This window comes from Pongo abelii, chromosome 2 (assembly GCF_028885655.2).
Source record: "Pongo abelii isolate AG06213 chromosome 2, NHGRI_mPonAbe1-v2.0_pri, whole genome shotgun sequence".
Taxonomy (NCBI): Eukaryota; Metazoa; Chordata; class Mammalia; order Primates; family Hominidae; genus Pongo; species Pongo abelii.
Genome location: NC_085928.1, coordinates 158,278,984 through 158,304,139, shown reverse-complemented (window position 1 = coordinate 158,304,139; position 25,156 = coordinate 158,278,984). Strand labels below are relative to the sequence as shown.

Below are 25,156 nucleotides of genomic sequence, written 5' to 3'. Positions count from 1 at the left end.
CCCTGGATGGGCAGCTTTAGCATCAACTGGGAGTTTATGAACAAGACAGCCTCAGGCCCCACCCCAGACCGAGACAGAATCTGCATTTTAAGCAGATTCCCCAGGTGACTTGGGTGTTCATTAGAGTTTGAGAAGCACTAGTCTAGAGGCACATGGAGTTTCCCTCTCATGTAGACTAAAGAGCCATACAATCGCTGAGCTCACTGAAGTGTGGCTCCCCATAGACAGAACCTGAGAACAGCACAGGCAAGTTGAGGTGGCTGGAGATTGTTTTCACGGGGAGCCTCTGGAGTACAAAGGAAGCAAAGCCCCAGTGAGGCAAAACTGTGTACAAAAATATATGTTTCACATAATACAGAGATCTAGCAGCTCTGTTCACAAGATCTTTTAGAGAAAAATAATACAGATCCAGAATTCTTGCTGTGACTTTGGCCAGAGAGTTTTTGCTTATTTAGAGGAATTGAGGAACATCTAAAAGGATGAGAAGTGTGCCACCTTCCCTTGAAGCCCATTCTGGCTTTTTTTTTTTTCTATGAAATATGTGAATTTTATCATCTGAATAATTTTAACTAACTTTTCCCCTTAAAATGCAGGCACTTTCTGCACAATTTCCTTTTCTTGCAGAGGCTTTCAAACTGTTCAACCACTAGAGGTCTGTATTACCTATTTTAAAAAACCATTACTAGCTGGCTGAGACTTTCGGCTTTCAACTTCAATACCTAATTGCATGTTTTAAGATTTAAAATCTCAAGACATAACACCAGGGAATAAAAAAATCACAACACTTTAAGAAATGAAGGCGAAAACCGAATAGGAGCCCTTCCATTTGGAACAAGACTGAGTCTCCCCTGTTATTTCTAGTAGACAGCTGAGCGCACCTTCATATTCTTAAACACGGAAATCAATGGCCAATCACAAATCACGAGAACAATTTATTTTCTTCAAAATGCCTATGCAAAATAGTTTTTATCTCAATATATTTAAAATCCATGTTTTAACTTCATATTCTTAAACACGGAAATCAATGGCCAATCACAATCACGAGAACAATTTATTTTCTTCAAAATGCCTATGCAAAATAGTTTTTATCTCAATATATTTAAAATCCATGTTTTAACTTCAAATTTTAGAGCATTTATTTTCCTATTGGAACAAAAGAAAAAGTGGTTGAATTCCCATTTGGTTTATTTAAAACACCAATTTTACTACTTTTATGAGGGCTTTAAAATAAAATTTCATTTAATTAGGTCATACTATATAGGTTTAAAAACTAATGTCTTTTCAGTCTTAGAAGGCTCTGTTGCAATTTTATAAACTAATACATGAGACTGAGCTTGCCTGGTTAAAGTTATAATAGAGGTGACACTTGCTGGTGGCCTCTACTGCAAGTTGGATACCCCAGGTTTTCACTGCGTTCCATGTTCACCTGGAGATTTTTCACTAGAGTAGTCCATTTGGGTCTACCCTCTGCCAGTAGAAGCCCAGGCTCTGAGCCTTCCAGAAACCTGAACATGAGGCATCCCATTTACAGGGCCATCCTGATTAGAAATGATGAAACCTTTCCCTAGCATATGGAGCAGGCCTCCTAAAGAACTCCACACTCATGTATTCACATATTTAAGTAGAATGGTTGAAAATATTACAGACATAAAAGCTGTAATTTACTGAGTATTGCATAGAGGTTTGGGATTCTGATGCTAGATTTTCATAGATTCTAATTACGCCTGCATTTCAGTAAGTGGCTACATTTGTTGCCAGGCAAGGTGTAATACTAGGAAGCTCACTTCTTTTAAAAGGCATTATTGCGTAATGTTCCTGCCTTGTAAGGCCTCTAAAAGCATAAGGACGTCTAGTGTGGCTTCCCTCTCAGTCTGTCACTTTATTAAAACACAACAATTTCCAAGTGTTATTTGGCAGATCAGCTGGGTTCATTTCAAAGGCTAATATTTAACAGAGGGGAAAATAACTCATCCCAATCCTTTTAAAAATTGTTTTCTATGTATTTGCAGGCAAATTGCCTAGTGTTTTATATAGATCTCAAAGCTAGGATTCAAGAATAATTTTAGTAATGTCTTAACACTGCTTGTCTACATAATCAAAATGATCAATTCTACAGCAGAAGGAAACTAATTCACGGCACAATAATTTGTACTACAGACCACAGTATTTAAAGTAGTTAAGTTTTTCTTCATTTCCTGTTACATATCTGCTGATGGCTGGTGGCATATGAATTAACAATTTTCCTCACTGAAATGTGACATTAAAATATCTGCTTTATTCTATCCTGAACATTCCTCTCAGAGTTCCTGACTCTTCTACTATAATTCAAAATGATGTTAGCTTATACTTGCACCCAGTATCAGTATAAACCTATAATTAAATACTAGCACAGTGCTCATTTATATTTTTTAAAATGCCGCAATTGTAGCAGTTAATTAAACAGTAACAGTAAGATCTTAGCCTCTGGTGAATTTGGTGGGTTATTTCTGGGAGAAAAATGGTTGGAACCAAGGTGTCGGAATTACTCCCAAATTTGAGTTGCTGGCCCTGGCATTGGTTAGCCATTTGGGAAATTTAGGCTCAGTTTCTGTAAAGAAAATGGAGCCAATAAGATAATTTAGCCTATGTTTTTTGTTGGATTAAATAAGAAAATGCAGTGCCTGACACAGTGCCTGACACCAGTAAGTGTCCAATTAATAGATGTTCACTATTATTTTCTCTGATCCTTTCTGTCTTCCTTTATAAAATGGCAACAACAATACAAAGGCAATAATTCCAGTTATGTCTAAGTGTTGTGAGCGATAGATAAGAAAAACCACGTGTGTGAAACAGTACTGGGCACCAGTTGCTCCCCCAACAGTTTCCCCAAAGTTTTTGCCCTTAAAACTAGATCACCTGGGAGAGTCTCAAAGATGATTCATTCTTGGACTTGAGATTCATTTTTATTTTTATTTTTTGAATAAGGAGACTGTGCCATTGAGATTAATTCATCTCTTTTATTTTTTATTTTTTCTGATCTGAATGATGGCTTAACTCTGTGACTCTACCAGACAAAATACTGCATTGAAACAAGAGTCCACCAGGGACAGAAACCATTTTCAGAGCAGTTAAAAAACTAAGGTTAAGAAACTATTCAAATTCAGAGAACTCAAAGAAAAAACCATAATGTTGCTTAAAATGCAACTTTGATTATTCCACTCCTTGTGACTTAGAGATGTTTGTTTTCTCTAAAATGCTGTATAATATCTCTTTTCAGGAGAGAAATCAGTGGCAGAAGGATTTGAAGGAAGTTGTGATGAACTAGTTTTTTTTTTTTTTAATTAGGAATGAAAACTTCTTGTTTAAGGTTATGTATTGCATATTCTCAAAATGTTCTAGTTCCTTACATGGCTGGTTTTATGGGATGTTAGTAATATTAAAGGTACTGGGAAATAAATTCCTGTATAGTTATAAATAAATAACTGTACTTGCACTAGTTATAAATAAATAACTGTATTTGTACTATTAACCAGCCTTAGGACCTGAAATTTAACCAGGCTTAGGACCTGAAATTCTACTAGATCTTGTTCTCTTTGGATTATATTTCAGTTTAAAGAGCCATACATCTCTGTCAACTCAACACAACCCCATTTCTAGGAGCCTCCTTTTTAGTTCTGTGAGACCAGGGCTTCTATGAGATAAGTATGGTTCCGTTGTGGGATAGGGGAGACTAGGAAAGGGAGTATAGCCGAGGAGCTCTGCCAAGGAGGACAAGGGCACTGGTGGAGTGCTCTGAAAAGGGCCTTGCTGAGGACCACCTTACCCCTTCCCTAATGTTGCTTGGACCTGTGGATCTCTGAACACAATTCAGTTTAATTCGCTAAAAAAAATTTCGACAGGATACGGTTTGGGGGTAAGTGCCACTGTTGCATACTGTTTAAGTATACAGCTGTGATCTGGGTTAACAAAATTCTGGATTTCCATCAGGGTACTAGTTGTTTGAAAGTTATCCAACTCACAAACTCTCTAACGGTCAGAGAAATATGAAGATTAAATTACATTAATTAATATAGTCACAGGTTCTCACTAAATAACAATTTTTAGCACAAAGCACATGTATATATGAATACAAGGGTAAACTAACTTTCTTATGGTCCAATTTTTCTGATATTAAAATATTTTCTAATGATAGCATTTAATTACCAATTTACTTAGATTTAGAACAATTTGAAATATGCTTGCTAAAATCTTATTTGACTAAAACAGTGACAATAAGCAAGAATAATGGAATTTATTTTTATCAGAAATTGCATTATTTTCAAAGCCCTTTAGGCCACAGAACTTCCCAGCATTGAGCTACTATTGTTTTTCTCAAATAAAGGAAGCTGCATTTTTTTCTCATTCTACTCATGATTATTTCTTATTTCTTACTCTGGGGGATGTCTCTAATGGAGGCTGGTGAGGCAGCTACCTGTTTGGGGGAGGCATGACATCACAGATGCTTGTCTTTTCCTTGGCTCCCATCTGTTGGAAATAGTAACTAAGTCCTCTGCCTAAGCTGGTAGGAGAGGAGCTGTAGAAAATCAAACTAGCAGGAGAGAAACTATTAGTCTTCATTTTCTTGTTTCCAACCTGCAAACACAGATTGTTAAATACGCCTATTCCCTAATCCTCATTAGGAAATCTTAAAGAATAGCAGGACATGAAAAAAGCATGGGGATTATGAGAAAATGTTACCACTGAAAAATAACACAAAGTGAGGATAGTTTTCTCTCATTCAGATTATCTGTACATTTTTAGAGTTAGCCTATTTGAAATTTTCCATTAAATAATTTTACTCCTACTTATATGTGGATGGATGATACACACACAATCCCAAATATATAATTTTATTTAGAATTTTCTCATTAGACTTGAAGATAAAATAATTTAAATGGAATAACTAGTACATGACATTTTGCACTCAGTGGTATCCCTAGGACTTGTTTGAATACATTGCTGTATTTATCTAAAAGGGCAAAGCTTTCATTAAAAATAATCTAGTGGCAATATTGCACAGTCCTAATTCTCTACTACATGAAAAGTTGTATTTTCAGGCCCAGAGACACAGGATTACAGGTCAGTGATAGGCAATGCATATTTGAAGTAAACCAAAAGCACCAAATAAGGTAGTTGAGTATCCAGAAGGAACTGACATAAAATGCAGGTGTCTAATTACTAGAGTCATTGCCACAGAACCAGTCATTGATGACTAAATTATGCACCTGGTTTCCTGGGAAAATCTGCAGTTTTGGGAACATTTCACTACACTTCAGAGCATTTTAAGTCTTTAAATCATTTAGCTTTTAAAATCCCACCCATTTCTCCTGTTCTGACATCCATTCTAAATATGTCTCTAGTTTCTGTCAGTTCATACTCTTCAATACTTGATTTCACTTTTGTTATCCACTCTTCTCTGTGGTTTCTGAAGACCCTGGCATACTCGCTGTGCCTTGACTATGCCAGCATGTTGCTGCCTCAGGGAATTTGCATTTGCTCTACCCTCTGCCTGGAGCGATCTTCTCCCAGATGTCCACATAGCTTCCTCCTTCTTCCTAAGGAGACCTTCCCTAAACACTCTTTTAAACCTGAAGCCTCCTTTCCACTTTATTTCAATTTTCCATGCCATCCAACATATTATAAATTTTACTTGATTGTTCTCATCTTTATGCACTGGAATGTAAGTTCTATGAGGCCAAGCATTTTTGTCTACCTTGCTCATGACTTTGTGCTCAATGCTGAGAATAGTGTCTGGCATATAGGTGTCCAAAAACACTTATTGACTGAAACACAATAGAATCTGCTGCAAACTGTAGCCCTAAGTAGGAATACCTAGTGTTTAATATCCTCTTTCAGTAGTATTCCTATCATCATGACATTTCTTTGATATTCCTATTCTAGAGGCAAAGGGAAAAAACTTTAAGGTACCTCATAACTGTTCAATAGCTAACTTCTAGGTCATGATAGTTGCAAACTGAAGGGCCATTGGGATTTGGGCAGTTAAATAAGTGTGAAACACCTAGTATAAGGCATTAAAGAGTGCTAGAGTCTGTGACAAATAGGAAAGTTTATATATTGCCCTACGTAAAACCATTCAGATTTGAAAGAGAAATTTGAAACATAGCCCTGTCTGAACAAAACCTGTCTACCTGTGGTTTCAAAGACCTTTTTGGCTGCCAGTTGTGGCCAATAGGACCACAAGGACATTTTCTAAGTCACACTGGGTTTTTTTCTACCTCTTTTCAAATATATTCTCAGGCTTGGGTATGTGACTGACTCCACATCAGGACAGGAATACTCAATTGATCAAATCTAATTACATTTGCTTCCCAACTAAATTGTGTATCACCTTCCCCTCTTGTGAGAGGAATGGTTCCTCTTGGGTCCTCAGCATCTGATTATTGCAAACCTAATTGATTTGCGACATTTCATTAATAAAGTTAACTAAAACTAATTATACATATTGAGTAAAACTTTCCTGTGAAATGAATTTTTCTATTTAGCTTAAGGGTTCTTAATTGTTAGACTGAATTGCTGAGGAAGATTGCAGAATTACTTTCTCTTGGGAGACATACATATATATATATATATTCCCCCCCTCCAACCAATATGGATTGATGGATGGTGATACCATAGAAACCAAAAAAGAAAAAAAATGATTAAATATGAAAGTTAAAGATACTGAAGCATTGTCCTAAGAAAATAAAGCTGCAAAATAGGTCACACAGATCTCTTTAAGATGTTAAATTAGGTCTGTTGTATTTGTCACATTATCTTAAGGGGTTTGAGATTCAAATTTTCAAATTTATCCACATTTATTGTTTATTCATAGTGTAGATTTTTCCTTTACTTAATTGGTGAATATTGTATTTCTCACTCTTTCAGAGACTATGTTTTGTCTAATTCATCCATCTATTTAAATCTCAATTCTAGCAGAAGTCCAGGGGGAGCTTCCTACTACCTCAGTTGCCCCAAACTCAGCTGATACATTGTGAGCCAGTATTTTTCACAGGACCATTTCCAGCGCTCCTTCTTTGTTTAGTCATGTATAGATAAACATTCTGTAAGTGAAAGGAAGACTAGCATGCATTAATGGTTCAGTGTTGAATAAAATATGGCTGACCCATTACTGCTATACAATAATTTTGTATATCACATGAGATGCTCTTATGATTAGTAATCTGAATTTGCATTGCTTTCACTTTCCCAAAGCAGACTGGATTTCTTGCTTTGCATTGTCAAGGAAGATACTTGGCTGTTTTATCTTCCCACTCTGTTCACTGACCAGGCTGGAGGGACCAGGAGGCAGCAAACTGCTCATCTTATTTTTCCTTTTTGACCTGGGAGTATTACTGAGGAGCAAAGGTGCAAGCTCTAGATCAAAAGACAGCTCTTACTCCCTGACTGGTTTCATCTACAGTGGCTCTGTTTTTTTCTGGTGTCTATACTGTGTGCAGAAGTATTTTGGCCTTGCCTAGAGGTGGGGAGGAAGAATGCTGCTTTGGATTGGATTTTGGACTTGCAATACCTTGTTCCTGTTGTCCCAGTTCTCTGGGTGAGTTGAACATTTGTTCAGATTCAGGAAAGGCATTAAGGCCCGGTTTCAGATAAATAATTATTTTCCACCGTGTCTGCACTGTATTATTACATTTCTGAGATATACTAGATCTTTGTGGAATTTAAAAAATGACTCATACATTTAAATCTTCTTAAAAGTCTTAAAAGGAATGACTAATTGAAGGGAAAGACAACAGCACTCTTGGTTCCGACTAAAAGCTTTTCCTATCAGCAAAACAGGGCCTCTAAATTTAAAAGCAATTTCTTTGAGCTCTTTCAATTGTTAAAAATATTAATATTGGTTGGGGGCAGTGGTTCATGCCTGTAATCTTAGCACTTTGGGAGGCTGAGGCAGGAGGATCACTTGAGGCTAGGGGTTCATGAGCAACCTAGGAAGTGTAGCAAGACCACATCTCTACAAAACATTAAAAAAAAATTAGATGGGCATGGTGCATGTGCCTGTAGTCCTAGATACTTGGGAGGATGAGATAGGAGGATGGCTTGAGCCCAGGAGTTTAAGGCTGCAGTGAGCTATGATCATACCACTATACTCTAGCCTAGAAGACAAAGTGAGACTTTGTCTCAAAAACACCTGTCTGTCTATCTATATCTAAATCTAATTTAAATTATTATTTTCTATAGAGTTATGTGCTAAGCACATCTGGCTATAATATTTAAGAAAAGAAAGAATGGTACTGAGAATTGTATGAATAGTAGGTTATTTGGAGTAAACATGTTTCATAAAGCAAGCTTCATTTCTGCTTATTGAAAAAAAAAACCCAGACACAAATGGCTACCATTTATCTTGCTTTTGTTTTCTGTTAGTAAGATTCCGAGATTAATATTTAAAAATTCCAAACTGCTTCCAAACATATTTTATTTATGTTTTCATTGAAAAATGATACTATTAAATGTGTAAAGGAAATATCAGCTGGATATTTATATCCCTTTTTCACAGCTAGTTATATGACTATTTCAAACCCTTGATGCTTTGATGACTCAAAGACAAATTTGTTTTTAATTTTTTGCCTTATGTAATACACGATCATTAGTCCAGGAACTAAATGTAATTGAACTGCTAGGTACAAGTGACTGGAAAGTAACTGAGACTCACATTTTATTAATGTTATCATATTAGTGACAAATAGTGACTAAGAACTTTAAGAATACAGCAGGATCATTATATTGATGAAAAATGAAAAACTACTGTTATCTGTGACTGTGTTAGTCTATTCTTGTGTTGCTATAAAGGAATACCTGAACTGGGTAATTTACAAAGAAAAGAGCTTTAACTGACTCCTGGTTCTGCAGGCTTACAAGCAAGCATGGTGTTAGCTTCTGCTTCTGGTGAGGCCACAGGATGCTTACAATCATGGCAGAAGGTAATAGGGAACCAGCATGTCACATGGCGAGAGCAAGAGCAAGAGAGAGAGTGGGGAGGTGTCACAGTTTCAGAGCAAGAACTCATTCATTAACACGGGGAGGGCACCAAGCCATTCATGAGAGATCTGCCTGCAGGATCCAAACACCTCCCACCAGGCCCCACCTCCAACACAGGGGATCACATTTCAACATGAGATTTGGAGGGGCAAATATCCAAACCTTATCAGTGACATACAATTTAAATAAAAATATAGGCTTCTAATATGTATATTTTTATTAAAAAAATAAAATAAGGAGTATTCTAGCCTTTATTTTGTTTGGCTTTCAAACTGCTTTAAAAATCAATTAATTATGTCTATGCAATGGAGAAATGTTTATCATTATTGGAAAACTAAGGAAAATCTTACAGAATTTTACAGAAGGTAATGAGTAAGGAAGAAAATATTGGCCTTTAAAAATGATCCTACATCTTTTTTACTTTTGCTTACTTGGAGCTGTCAGCAATGTTGGTAACCAAGCCAACAGCCATATATTTTAGTTCTTAATATAACTGTGGGTACTTCTTTTCACAATTTTAAGAAATCAAGAAGTGCAACTTTAGAAAAGCACATGAAACATTTAATCCTATGTATTTTAATATGCAAACAAACAGGAAAAACAAAAAGTGGTCTGTGAGAGCTGTATATTAGATAATCTAACACTGAGGAAATCGGAATTTCAAAAGTATTAAAAACTTCCCAAATAAGTTTAAAAGAGCAGAAAACTTTCTTACCAAATGGCCATTAAAGTCTGCTGCATTATTAATAAATGTGTTTACAGCAGTACTGTCCAGTAGTACTTCCTATGATAGAAATGTTCTAAATCTGTGCTGTCCACTAACCACATGTGTCTACTGAGCACTTGAGATGGGGGTAATGCAACAGAGGGGCTGAATTTTTAGTTTAATTTTAATAAATTTATATTTAAATGTAAATAGTCACATATAGTAAATGACTACCATAATGGATGATGCAGGTCCATAATTTTAAGCCATTGAATATGGTTCTTTATTTATTCATTTAAATGTGCTAATCAGGTTTTTCCCATTTGTCATGCGTAGATTTCAGCGTAAATTTTTTGGTCCTGTGAAACAAGCTCTGAAGTGCTGTTTACACATCACTGGTTTAAATCAATAAGAGATCAGAGTTCTGTAGTTTTAAGTTGGTAAAAGTTTTAAAGGGAGATTGCAAAGTTCAGAAGGTCCTTTTGCGAACACTTTTTGTATTTCAGTATACTGCCCACAGATTGAGATAGGGCCTTGGAGATTATTTTACAGGAAAACCAGGGCAAAGTTGCTAATTAATATTAGAACTGGTATAACATCAGTTCTTTGACAAACAAAAAATAGCTTCTTAGAATTAAGTATGTTTTGCTTATTCATCTGAAACTTAAAGGTTTGAAAAAGTTGAAAATTTCACAGAATGTTTTCTTCCATGTTTTGTTATTCCTAAGCAAAACATCATAGTTATTTTGGAAGCTTTGCTACAAATGTGTGAGTGTTAGAAACCAAAGACTTCCCAAATACAGTAGAAGGAAGGCTGATTCCAAGAATCATTTCCAGCAGGAACCCCCTGGGTAAGTGTCCTGCTTTTCCTGCTAGTGGGCTGATGGGGTATCATGGACAAAACTCCTTCTGTTCAATACTTTTAAGATGTAAAATAAAGTATACTGTCTTTGTGTCATCCTAGGATATGCATCTTAATACACTCTTTCCAGAGCTGGATTTTTGCGGAAAATCTCCACAGTCCAGATTCCCAAGCTTCGCTATACCTGAAAAAACAAAATCAGAAAAAAAACCTCCCAAAACAAAACATCCCTAAAGATATCCATTGACAGAACTCTGTAAAGCGTTACTATTTTTATCTCCAAGATTAAAGGCATTCTAAATAGTTTTCTAATACCACCACTGTGGAGTACCTTCCAGAAAATGATTCCTACTTGCCAATCTATTACAGCAAAGAAGAAGCATCCCTCTAATATTTATCTACCCACCCAGCACCTACGTATCTATCCTCTACTTTGATAAAATGGGAGCACAACATATTCAGAATAGGACAAGCTACTCTTCATTTTCCCTGGAGGGGACTAGGGGAAGCCGAGGGCTCGTTCTTTGAACTGAGTTTTTGTAAGGACGGGCGGGAGAAATCTTATTAGTTAGGTAAATCCCGGACTCTTGTTATGAAAAACATCACATGGGCCCATGTAAGAAGAGTTAGATAGACAAAGCAGTCCTGGCTAACCCTGCTGAGCTCCACAACAGGTTGTGAGAGAGTTTAATGCCCTGCCATGTGACTCATGCCTGTAAAGAGGCTAAGAGGGCACCTCCATCTCCAATTTCACATTGTCTTTTTTCCTATATCTCATCATTGGAGGAAGGTGGAAGTTTGTTGGAATGAAACTCCGAGACATTTGGGTTTTCTGAAGGTGAGAAGGTCAACTGTTAAGGTTTATGGTCTTAAGACTTCTGAAGGTGAGCACTGGGGTATCAAAGAACCCAAATCGCCCAGGAAGTAGCTGACAAGAGAGTACAGTCATTTCCCTCCTGGTCCTCTTAAGCCCTACACAGGAAGAACACTGCTCAAAGCAATCACCTGTGGCCATGTGGAGTCCTTGCCAAAGGACTTCCTCACATGATTCATTATCAGCACATGAATGGAAATAGCTTAGTAATTCTGATGTTATTTATGTTTAAAACCATATAAATACATATGCTCTTAATCTGTATATTGGAGGGGATGTGGTAACACTGGGATTTCATTACTTTCTGCTTCCTCTACTTCTTTCACAAGATAATGGTGTGTGTGTGTTTTTGCACTCTCCCCACCTCTGACACATTAGAGAAAACTGCTGACAGACCCACTGCTGTAGATGTAAGGCATTTACCTGGTGCCGACTTTCTGGGATGGCATCAGTGAGTTATTCAGATAAAAACCCAGCCATTTTAGATCAATTTGTCAAATATCAAACCTAAAAAGAAAAAAATGATTAACGCGTTTCACTGAATATAGTCAGGTTTTTATTTTTTAATTTACAGAGTAAGCTTCAACACTGCATCTTAAGAATGTTTTTGAAGGGAATGAAACCGTCTGGTTCACATCGAGAACATATTTTTCCTTATATAGAGCTGGACTGCATTAAGTGGTGGGCACAGGATCTCATCATCTTCCTGCCTGTGGTAACATCTTCCCCAATGCCCTTGTAGATACACATTAGGCAAAGAGAAAAAGAATGTTTTAGGGCAAAATAGTGCAGTCTCATTCCTAGCCATTTCTTTCTATAGACATGGCTACTAAATGTAAGAATATGAAAATAGATTGGATTTTTACTTGTGAATCTACAGCTAAACTTGGTTAAATGATTCTATTACTTAGTATAAAGCTTATGCAAATTTTATTTTACCATAATTTAAAAAATACCTTTTTAAAAGATTACCTTTTCTGTTTTTCTTTTTCACAGAAGTAATGCTAATGTGTCGTATAAATGTCAAGTTACAGAAGGATGTAAAATAAAAGTAAACATATCCTTACCCTCTATTACTTTTCTCTGCATCTACTTCCCAGAGGTACTACTAATAGTTACCTATGTCTCCTTCTAGGACTTGCATACACATGCATATAAATATGTATATTCATAAAAAATGCATACACATGTATATAAATATGTATATCTATAGTTTTTTCTTTTTGTACATCATAGTATTTTCTTATTTATTTTACTTATGATGGCTAGCAGATTTCCTACATCAGCATATATAAATCTACCTCATTCATTTTGATGGCTGTACAATATTTCATTCATTGTACTGACACATAGTTTATTTAACCAGTCTGCTATTAATGAGCCTTAATCTTTTTTTTCAGTTTTCCTTTTGGCTACTAAAAAATGTCTCAATAATAATATTTACATATATGCACTTTTGTACTTATATGAATGTATCAGTATAATAAATTCTAACAGACTGTTGAACCAAATTGTTTGTATATGCTAAGTTTTTGATAGATATTCACAAAATGTCCTCTGTTAAGGTTATACCGATTTATAACACCAAGAATCTGGGTTTTATCAAATCATTTTTTCTTTATCTGGTAAGTAAAAGGTATATCTTTGTTTTGACTTGCATTTCGTTAATTATGAATGAGGTTGAACTTCTTTTCATTTTCTTATTGTTTCCATAGTAATTCTTCTACTAGTTTGCTCAGCCATGGCTTTTGCTCATGTTTCAATTAGGTTGTTTATTGTTTCTCACATTAAAGAGCTCATGTTATGTTAAGGAAACTGGAATTTTACATGTAATGGCTGGCAAATAGCTTTCCCAGGTTTCTTGTTTAGATGATAACTTTGTTTATGGTACTTTTTACTGTATAAGCATTTATTTTTATGTAGTCAAATTCATCAATATTTTTCATTATATATAGGAGGATTTTTTAAATAAGAATTTTTATTTAAAGTTGAGTTATTCAAGAAGATTGTATATAGGTTAATTTTTAAACCAACTTTAGCACACCAACTTTAGCATTTAGGCATACCAACTTTAGCATTGTTATATAAAACAATGTTAGCATTGGAAGGATCTATTAACAAAAGAAAGTTCCCATAAAATGCTTTCTTCTATAAAATATCATGACACTGTGAATTCTGTGGACTCTGTGAGACACTAGTGTACCGTAGAAAAAAAAAATGACAGAAAGGGTCAGATTTATAAACCATTCTCCAGAGAGTTAATAGTAGTTGTCTAGTACCTAAAATCTAGAGTGAATTATAAATAAAGTAATAGAAATTCCAAGACAAATAGAAAATAAAAAATGTAAAATCAATAGAGATCCATTATAGAAAATTTTGTAGGTACATACAAAAGAAAGAAAGAAAGAAAAAAAATCATCCTCAAAAGCTCTTAAGATTTGTTGTATATTCTTCCTAATTTTTCTTATTGGCTCAACAGGTAAGCATGCATTTAAAAAATATGTAAGTGATTTTACTAACAAATCAATCCTAACATAATTAAATGAATGTCATTAAGATGCCAATAACCCAAGACCTTAATGGCACCTTGACAAGCATCTACCAGGTATACACATACATGGGATCACACTTATGATTCATGTGTTATAAACTGATTTTTTCACTTACTATTATCTTTCCTTGCCACTAAATATTTTAAAATATATAAATTATATATTACATTTTATATTCATATAAAATATATAACAACTGTAATGTTCTATCATATGGCTTAAGTTAATGGAAATTAAAAGGAATAGGAATAGTTGTGTGTTCTCTCAAAAATCCATTCTGGTAGCTCAGTAGATAACAGACCAGGACATACTCAAGAAATCATTACCCAGGAATCACATCAAATTCTTTTTCATTCACGATAAAGTGGCAGCAATTAAGTGTGTAACTGAGGGCTGGGAGACATCATGATACAATGTGTTTTATATGAAGTGACATCATTTGAATGGGAAAGAGAGTTAGATTATTGAAGCTGGGTTAATGGAAAATTCTCATTCTAAGGGCAGGAGCATTTGAATTGATGGCAAGAAGAATTTGAGTTAAAAAGTAAAGTATATGTGCTGATAAAATTATAAGTGTGAAGGAAAGTATATGTGCTGATAAAGTTGTTAAGTATATGAAATGTACTAGAAAAAAATGCTATGCTACGAGAATTTTTCCAACTGTTAAAAAGAAAAAAATGCTATGCTGTGAGATTTTTTTCCAACTGTTAAAAAGAAAACCTTGTGCAGACTGCATTCAGCCACAGTCACAAATATTGGGGCTTCATGAAACCAGGAGACTCTTAAGGGCTATAGAGGGTGATCACTGGTACTTTATTTTTTATTAGTACTAAGAAACTCTGCCTGCTATGTGTAAGATATCTTTTGGGTATTTCTCCTTCTCTCAAACTTCCACTACTTGTCATGATGGCAGCCCTGGATTGATTTTGCCCTAACCCATAACTTACAAATTAGATGTAACGTCAGTGCTACCTGAATATCTACAGTTCTAGATTCAAGCAGCTGGTGAAATTTTATCTCCTACAAATTTTCTCAATACCATTGAAAAAGTGGCTGCTCAGTCCTGTTGGCACAGGTTTCCCCTCAAACATGATCCCAGGGAACCCATACACACCTGTCTTTTGACCAACATCAATAAGCCCCTGTCAAAACAGGAGATATTTGGACAGATCCAACTGATGGATGCCAGAGAATCTACCTGCAATGGGTGAAATAGTTCAGGGACTGAATCATTTGGGGAGTCACTGGCTTAAAATACATCACCACTTGCTTGAGCATTGACTGGTTAGTAACTATTTTTTACTACATTTTTGTAAACCATGCTTGTAGTAAATAAGCATTTCTATTAAAAGCCGAAAAAGTAATATGTAATTTGAGTTGGAATGCGGAACAGTCTATGTGTATGTAGAAAACAGAAAATAACTTGTTCAATCCAAGAGAGAATTTACTTTATAGCATGAGAGCACCAAAAAGTAAACAGAAAATTTTGGATTTTTATGGGAAAAAATAGAGATATCAAAAGTTGTTGTTATTATTATTATTATTCGAGACAGGGTGTTTCTCTGTTGCCCAGGCTGGAGTGCAATGGTGTGATCATGGCTCACTGCAGCCTTCACCTCCCAGACTCAAGCAATCCTCCCAACTCAGCCTCCTGAGTAGTTGGGACCTGTAGTCCCATGGTGTGCGCCACCATGCTCTGGTAATTTTTTATTTTTTGTAGAGATGGGGGTCTCAGTTTGTTGCCTCAGCTGGTCTCAAACTCCTGGCCTCAAGTGATCCTCCCTCCTTGGCCTCCCAAAGTGCTGGGATTACAGGTGTGAGCCACCACACCTGGGCTCAAAAGTTAATTTTTAAAAGTATGTCATCTACTATTTTTTTAAAAAGCTTTATTGAAATATAATTGATATACAAAAAGCATGCATATAAAAATATATTTTAGTGGATTTGGACAGGCTGTCATAGTTTTGGTGTTTTTTCAAACAGTTAAAGAAGGAATTTCTAGAATTTCCCATTATTGCACTTAAAGGTAAGGTGACAGGAAAACATTAGACCAAAATGGAATCGATCTTGTCTGCTTTTTTTTAAAAAAAAAATCTATGAGGGAAAGAGATTTTGATCTCAAATTAAAACTTTAAATAAATTTTCAAATAATTAGTTGGCCTTAAAAAGTAGGTAGCCCAGTATAGAGCAGACACTGTAGGTAACAGCTAAGAGGACAGGCAATGAAATTAGAATTCTTATGTTTACATCTCGACTGTATCACTTACAGCTTTTGGGTAAACTACTTATCTCATTATTACTTGGTATCCCAATCTATAAAATAAGGATAAAACAGTAACTATCTCACAGGGTTGTTGTGAGGATTAAATAAAAAAACATTTAAAGAAAGACTGAACATTGTGTTTGGCATGTTTATGTACTCAATAAATATTAGCTCTATTAAAAATGTTAGTTAAGAGCCAAGAAAACACGTCTTCATAATTATTCTAAACAAGCCACAGGTACAGTACACTGTATTTCTTTTCCCTTAATGTGCATTTGAATTACCTGAGGATCTTGCTAAAATGCAGATTCCTATGCAGTCAATGGGTCTGGACAGGGTCTGAGATTCTGCAGGTCCAACAAACTCTCAGGTGATACTCATGATGCTAATATGGGAACTGGGATAGTGAGGTAATTTTAGATGGTTTCCTCCTAATTTGTAATACAATGTGTCTCAACAGGGGGAATGAAGACAGGGGGAGAAAAGAAAGTGTGGGTGAAATGTACAGATTTCATATGCCCCCTGGGTGATTCCAGTATTCTCGTCTTACCTGCCTCTGTCATCTTAAGAACCACCGATTTGATATTTCAACATTTTATTCTTTTTAAGTTTTTCTTTCCTTACTCTTTTCTCCACTTTACCCTTGTCATTGCTGCTGTAGACTGAAAAACTGTATTCATGCTTAGCTCTTCAATTAGCAAGACAAAAGCATCAAATTTGTCATTGTGTGTAATAGGACAGTGTATCTAAATGAGATTAGAAAAATTATCTATTTCTTAACATTTCTTTTTTAAAATATAAGGGTCTGAAAATGTATTTAACATTTTCTGTAGTTTCAGCCAAAACAAACAAATAAGCAACAAACAGGCAAGCAAGTGACTCCGTGGAACATTCAATAAAAGAAAAGAAGGGTGCGTTAGGTGCGGTCCATACTATCAAAGGAGTTATAATCTCACAAGGAGGGGAAAGGAGCAGTGGTTATTACAGAAGTGGCCAGAACCAAAGAGTGTGACCACTTTAGACATTCCATCTGGTCTGAAAGGCAGGACGGAAGGAGGGGCCATTTTTAAATGGCTTCCCACCCTACTAACATTAGACTATTAGAGAACCATGCCAAAATATGTGCTTAGCTTGACTACTATCTCTCTACGGCAAAGATGATTTTTATACTTTGGCGTGTGTCCTCAGGGCCTAATATCACTCAGATCTACAGTATTTCCTCTGTAAGTATCTGCAACTGTTGTTGATATATTTTATAGACATAATTCTTCATTTTCCAAAGTAGATAAGAGGAGCTTTAACTAATATAGAATGAGAAAATATCTAAATAAACTTAGCAAATTAGCAACAACAAATTCTCTTTAAAAGTACACAATCAGGCCAGGTGCGGTGGCTCATGTCTGTAATCCCAGCACTTTGGGAGGCCGAGGCAGGGAGATCACTTGAGGTCAGAAGTTTGAGATCAGCCTCGCCAACATGGCGAACCTCTTCTCTACTAAAAATACAAAAATTAGCTGGGTGTGGCAGCATGCACTTGTGATCCCAGCTACTAGGGAGGCTGAGGCAGGAAAATCATTTGAACCTGGGAGGCAGAGGTTGCAGTGAGCCGAGATCATGACACTGCACGCCAGCCTGGGCAACAGAGCAAGACTCTGTCTCAAAAAAAAAAGGTACACAATCATATGTGTATTTCTCAATATCCTTATTTTGTAGTTAAGCATACAGAGTACTTAAATCCATTGATCTAAATAAAATTTCTACATTATTTGGTGAAGATGAAGGCATCGATGTGTGTATAAGTGGACAAGAAATCACATAAAAGTTGACTTAAACTGAAAGATTATTAATTCTATGATTTTAAGTTTTAAGAAAATCTAGAATTGGGACTTGAAATAGGAAGGCACATTGTAATAATAGGAAACAAGGCACACTCATTTTTTACCCATTTTCCTAACTTTTAAATGTTAAAAAAAATTACATGTGAGATTAACAATACAATAAAAATATTCTTGGTAATAGGAAGGAGACTGATAATCCCTGAGAGATTCTAGACCTTTGTTTCTACTTAAGACAGTTAGAGAATGCACCTATTGAAGAAACAAACATAAACAAAACAAAAACAAATTCAAACCCTTCTAAATTAACTGTAAGAATAATGTAATCATACAGCATTTATACCACATAATGAATTTTTTGTTACTTAAATATTTTGGAAGACAATTTTGATTTTCATATGCAAGAAATTTTTTCCTCATGTGAGCATCTGCTTTGATAAGAAAGAAGAAAAATCAGATAGCAAATATTTTAATGTTAATACAACCACAGCTAGCAGCAATAGTCACTGGTCCTTTTATGACTGTTCTAAACATATACTCTGTTTTCTATTTCCAGTTGTCTAATTTGTCACTAACGTAATAACTAGGGAAACATCTGGCAATTTATAGTTCTTTAAATTATAAGATTTTTTTTTCTGTGATTGAAACATTGTATTTTAGAGCTTTAATAGGATAATGGTAGTCACTTGCCAATTTAGTTGAATATTACCTTAAGTCCCTATAGATATTCCTTGATTTAAGATGGCTTTATATATTAAGCTATTAAAAAGCTGATTTTTAGAAGCTAAAGTTCATATTGTGAATAAAACAAAATGTAAAGTGATAGCTAAATTTAGGATACAAATCGATCAAATTTACTGTTGCTTATCAGAGATTGAGTATACTGCTTTAACAAGCACCTACAGTGAAAAGAAACACAAACCACATAATCCAATGATCTTAGGCAATTTTGAAAAAGAAACATTAGGACAATTTTGAAGAAAAATAATAGCATTTTCCAATCATTATGTGTTGGAAAGCTGATTTGTCAGTGTTGCTCTGGCTCCATATTTGTTTATTGACACAGCATATCTTCAAAACAACGTTTTAATCTTTACAACACTTGGACTTACTTCAAACTTCTAAACACAATTCTTAACTTGGTAGCCTACTTGGGAGACTCTTTGGCATTCTCCAGTCATGACTGAGCAGAAAAAGGGCTAGGTAAACTAATAAGCACGCGGCTAGAGAGCAGGAGCTCGCATTAAGCAGCCAAAACACGTAAATGTGAGGGGTCACTATTTTTGTCCCTCTAACAAATTTGAAAGCAAAATACAGCAACTCTCAGTTATCTGCTGGAACGGACACTGTGGCAGCACAGATAAAATGACAGCAGACATGCATCATGCATTTAAACTATGAGTTTTAAATTCCTTCTCAGCTGAGCATTTTACCTGGGCTTTGGGTAAGTAGCAGATTAAACTTTTCTTCCTTATTTTCCCTCTAGCATAGGGGAAAACTAGTCATTAGTATTAATTAGTCATAATTGAAATAACAACAGTAGTCGTAAGTAGCAGCAGGAACAAAAAACCAAAACAAAATTATATACACAAATACCCCAAACTAGAAAGAAGAAAAAGAAAAGTGAGAAACCTGAACAACCCACAAATCTGTCCTTTTCTGAATACTGACCCAGGATAAGAGAGAGAAAGATTGAAGCTTAGAATGCTGTGGGACAGCAGCACTGCCGCAGCACCTGTGACTGAAAGACATTTTGCAAATCACAAGGAAGACAAGTCTTCCATTGGCATCAGTGGAACCGGTGGAAGAAAACCAATTTTCTTCTGAGTTGGATGATGGAAGAGTTGATTCAGTTTAAGGTCAAAGAAGAGAACCAGAAATCAAGGCCTCAGGATGGGAACAAAGAACAATGAAGTCAGGGGAAAAAAAAGGTGGCGGGGAGAGAGAGTGGGTAACAGACTTGAAACTAAGAATCACAAAACTTAAGCAAATGTTGAGACCTAGCAATTATGATGGGCAGTTTCTATAACCTAGCCTTAAGCTTAGACTTTTATTTTAAAGCAATAACCAAAAAAACAAAAGAAATTAAGGAATTATATCACTGGAGGGGACCTTATGGGCAGAGACTTGAGGTTCAGAGTTGTGAAATAATGTTCTTACTATCACACAGCAAGTTAAGTGGGAGTTTCCATTTCCCTTCTCCCCATGCTTTCTTGCCCCTGCACTGTCAGGAAGGGTGGTGGAGAGGAAGGAGAAGGTACCAGGACACCCGGGAATACATCACAGCCTGAGGACAGGTTATGCAGGTGGGGCCTTTATAGCTAGGGAAACACCAGAGAAGACAAGGGAAGTATGGCAGTTTCTTCCTTAGAGAAGACTTATAAGGGGGTTAAAGCATATGCTATGTGAAATAAACACCTGGAGATCCAAAACCCTCAGGTGGTAACTAATAAGAGAATCATGTTGGGATGCAGCATCTTCAGCGGGAAGCACAAGTTGCTCAAAAAAGTAATAAAATAGATCAATAGGGTGCCAAATTTCTTGCCTCTTACTATTACTTTCTCTTCTCAGAATGACACAGGAAATAAATGTAGCCAAGTCCCAAATTTGATCCCTGGGGGAAGTGAGTACCCAAACTTTCATTAAGAGAGGGCTCCTGAGTGGGGGGAGTAGGTTTTTAATACTTAACGAAGCTATCAGCAGACAAAGAGAAGAGGCCCAGGTGGGCTCAATAGCCAGATCACAAATGGTTGCCCGAAAAAAACGGTGCAGAAGGAGACGCTTTGGGGAAGAATTGCTGAGGTCTTCGGCAGACTATAGCAAGCTGGCATTATGGAGATATTTACCTGGACATTTAAGAAAATTGGAGGATGGAGGTGGGTGTCGGGCAGTGGCCTGCCAGAGGCTCTGTTTAGTCCTGGAAGCAGAAGACCTTTTGCTAAAATTCTGTCTCAGTTACACATATGCATTGGCTAAGGCTGTAGGGATTGGGGTGTGGAGACATCTTGCTTCTCCTTCCTCAGTTTGATCATTCAAAGGACATCCGGGAACCCTGAGGGTGGGAGAGTTTGGCCCAGGTTGGAGCGATGTCCCGTGTCTAGGACCCACCGCTATGGTTTGCAGGGAGAGAGCTAAAGGGACGTGAGCAGTGCAGGGACATTGTCTGGGAAGCAGAGGGCGTGGATGGAGACACTCTTAACTTCACCTCAAAAGTAGCACAACTTTTAAACGAACGCCTTGCAGAGTCATACGGGCTTCCCGCTCAGATGATGGCTAAAATACAAGAGTTAACTAAAAGCCTCAGGAAGAAAGTTTATTGAGTTGCATCTTATTTCTGTAGATTTCTTCCTTGCACACGGAAGAGTTTGGTTAAAACGGATTGAGAATTTCGAGGCACGTGGCAAACAAACCTACCTTGTTCCCTCCCGTTCCAGAAGCCCCTCACCTGAGTTGGGAAAGTGTGGCCAGCTCCAGGGGCAGGCGCTGACCAGAACTATGGTCGCTCTTTCCTTGGTCCCCGAGAGCTTCCCAGTATAGAGCCAGCAGTTAGGACACCGTAACATGAAACTTAGCACCCCACCCTTGAAGTCCCCCAAGCATGCTTGGCGGTCCGCGTGGACTCACCCGCGCCCCGGACTCTGCGTCACGTCCCGCCGAGGGCCGGCTGCGCTAGTGCGGGTCTCCCGCCCGCAGCCTCGGCGTCCCGGCTGTGCGCCCTCACTCGCTGGGTCCACTCCAGCCGCTCCCCATCGATCACCGCCGCGGCCTGGCAGAGCTGCTAGCGGCGCGCCGGTCCAGACGTCCTGTCACACTCGCTGCTGCTTGGGGTCCTGGGTGTCAGGCGCTGGAATCATCGGCGAGGAGGCAGCTCCGAATTTATAGTGAGGGGCGTTGCTGCTTCTTGGGTTCCGGGGACGAGGCTCTGTTTTGCATTCCCTCCTCCTCCGCCCCGCCCCGGGAGACCCTCCCGGCCCAACCTCCTCCCTCTCAGGATACTGACGGCAGCAAGGATGATGCCACAGTCATCCCGTGTCAACTATCAGATCAGCGTTCACCTGGCCCCGAACCCCGCCTAGCGAGGGGTCGTGAGGGAGAGCGAGCTGGGGGTACAGGAGTACCATTTCCTGCGGAGATTCGTGTTCTTCAACATTTTTTTTTTTCTGAACTTGGAAAACTTTTAAGGACGAATTAGAGAACTTCTTTCTCTTTCCTATGAGTAACTCGAACTTTGGTAATACAGTTGTGGATCATAGATTACATGGATTAATTCCAGGGTTATGAAATTCAAGGGTGGACACTCATTTGTTCCTATTGGACATGCTACCCAAATTGCATTTAAAAAAATGTATTTAAAAAACCCAATAAATATTTAAAGAAGAAATAATATCAATTCGTCACAAACTCTTCCAAAAAATAGGAGTAAGGATGATCTCCCAACCCATGTTATGAGGCCAGTATCACCCTGATAACAAAAACAGATAAAGACATCACGAGACTACAGATCAATATTTCTTAAGAGTATAGATAAAAATTCTCAACAAAATGAAGGCAAATTGAATCCAATAACAGATGAAAGGGACTATACACCATGGTCAAGTGAGGTTGATGCCAGAAAGCAAGATTAGATTAGTTTACCAAAAATCAATTAATGTTTGATAGGTGAGTAGGGTGACTATAGTTTACAGTAATCTATTGTATATTTCAGAGTAGCTAGGAGAAAATAATTTAAATATTTCTAGCATAAAGAAAAGACAAATATTTAAGGTGATGGATATCCCAATTGCACTGATTTGATCTTTACAAATTATATGAAAGAATTAAATTATTGCATGTACCTAAAAAGTGTACATCTATTGTGTATCAATAAAAATAAAATTAAAGAAGTAAAAAATGGACAAAGCCTACATGATTGTCTAAAAAAATTTTAGAAACTATTGGACAAAATTCAACACTTTTTTACGCTAACAATCCACAAACTAGGAATAGAAACTTCCTCAAACTATAAAGTTTATTTATGAAAAAACTAATATCACACATAATAACGGAAGACAACGTTTTTACGTCTAAGATCAGGAACAAGACAAAATGTCTCGTCTTCCCATTTCTATTTAACTTTGTGCTAAAGGTTCTAGTGAGGGCAATTGGACAAGAAAAAAAGATAAATGGCATCCAGATTAGAAAGAAAGTAAAACAATTTCTATTTGTAGATGACATGATCTTGTATTAAAACGCCCTAAGGAATCAATTAATTAACTATTAGAACTAAGAAACAAGTTGAGCAAGTTTTTAGAATACAAGATCAATATACAAAAATCAGTTGTATTTCTATACACTAGCAATAAACAATCAACAAATGGAATTAAGAAAACAATTCCACTGTTTGCTTCTCACCACTTGCTGTGTGGGTCTGTGTCCTCTCCCTGCCTCACATGCTGCCATGCCTCAAAAAGTTAAGGAAACCAAGGACTTTCTGCTTACAGCCAGGTGAAAGGATGCCAGATCTGTCAAGGTCAAGAGAAATAAGGATAACGTGAAGTTTAAAGTTTGATGCAGCAGATACCTTCGTACATTAGTCATCATAGACCAAGAGAAGGCAGAGAAACTGAAGCAGTTGTGGCACCCTGGTTTGTTAGAGAAGGAGATGAAATCAGACACACTGATTTGAACTGTGTTAAAAATTTAAAAATTCAAAGATAAAAACAATTTTACTTACTATAGATCAAAAGAGTAAAAATACTAAGAAATGGCCGGGCGTAGTGGCTCACTCCTGTAATATCAGCACTTTGGGAGGCCGAGGTGGGCGAATCACGAGGTCAGGGATTCGAGACCAGGCTGGCCAACATGGTGAAACCCCGTCTCTACTAAAAATACAAAAAAATTAGCCAGGCATGGTGGTGCATGCCTGTAGTCCCAGCTACTCAGGAGGAGGAGGCTGAGGCAGAAGAATCGCTTGAACCCAGGAGGCGGAGGTTGCAGTGAGCTGAGATTGTGCCACTGCACTCCAGCCTGGGTGACAGAGTGAGACCCCATCTCAAAAAAACAAAAACAAAAACAAAAACCCTAAGAAATAAATTTAACAAAAGGGTCTAAAACTTGTACTCTGAAAACAAACAAAAAAAATTGTTGAAATAAAGTAGACCTAAATAAATGGAATGGCATTCCATGTTCTTGGATTGGAAGATTTAATATCGTTACAATGGCATTAATCTTCAAATGATCTACAGGTTAAACAAAATCTCTATCAAAACCCAGCAAGCTTTTATTGCAGAAATGAATGGAGTTATCCTAAAAACATGTGGCAGTGCGAGGGACCCAGAATAGTCAAGACAATTCTGAAAAAGAACAAACTTACCAGTTTCAAAATTTACTACAAAATTACAATAAACAAGACAGTGTGGTACTGGCATAGGAATAGATAGAAAGATCAATGGAACAGAGTTGTGTCCACAAACTAAACCCTTACATTTATGAGCCACTAGATTTTGAAAAGGGTTGAAAAAATGTAGAATGAGTAATCTTTATAACAAATGGTACTGGAATAATTGGATATCTGCGTGCAGAAAAATGAAGTTGGACTCATAATACCACATGTAAAAATTAAGTCAAAATGGATCATAGACCCAAGCTTAAGAGAAAAATTATAAAACTCTAAATAGAAAACGTAGGAGTAAACCTTTGTGACCTTGGGTTATGCAAAGCCATCTTAGATACAACTCCAAAAGCATAAGAAATACAAGAAAAAGTAGGTAAATTAATTTGATTTCATCAATATTAACAGCATCTGTACTTCCAAGGGTATCAAGAAAGTGAAAAGAAAAAGCCAAGAATGTGCGAAGATATTTGCAAATTATATACCTGATAAGGACTTGTGTTCAGAACATATAAAGATAATAAAACACATACAAAGATAATAAAAACACATTAAAAATGGGCAAAGGATCTTAATATACATTTCTCTAAAGAAGGTAGACAAACACATAAAAAACCTCAACATTATTAGCCAGCAGGAAAATGCAACTCAAAGGAACAACTAGATATGATTTTATGCC

General features: G+C 36.7%; 1 protein-coding gene and 1 pseudogene across 3 annotated transcripts in view; one reads left to right on the top strand and one right to left on the bottom strand.

Annotated features, from left to right (window-relative positions):
* AGTR1 (angiotensin II receptor type 1) overlaps positions 1 to 21,999 on the bottom strand; it is a 45,861-nt gene extending 23,862 nt beyond the window's left edge. For 2 of the 3 annotated variants that reach the window (XM_063722264.1, XM_002814156.4), the window contains exons 1-2: positions 21,732 to 21,999; positions 11,881 to 11,964 (exon numbers count right to left, since the gene is read on the bottom strand). The gene's annotated coding sequence lies outside the window, so the exon portion shown is untranslated. The remainder of the gene's footprint in view (positions 1 to 11,880; positions 11,965 to 21,731) is intronic. The other variant, XM_002814157.4, reaches the window with a different exon arrangement.
* Positions 22,000 to 23,544: 1,545 nt separating this feature from the next.
* On the top strand, positions 23,545 to 23,772 carry LOC100433504 (large ribosomal subunit protein eL38-like; annotated as a pseudogene).
* The last annotated feature ends 1,384 nt before the right edge of the window (positions 23,773 to 25,156 follow it).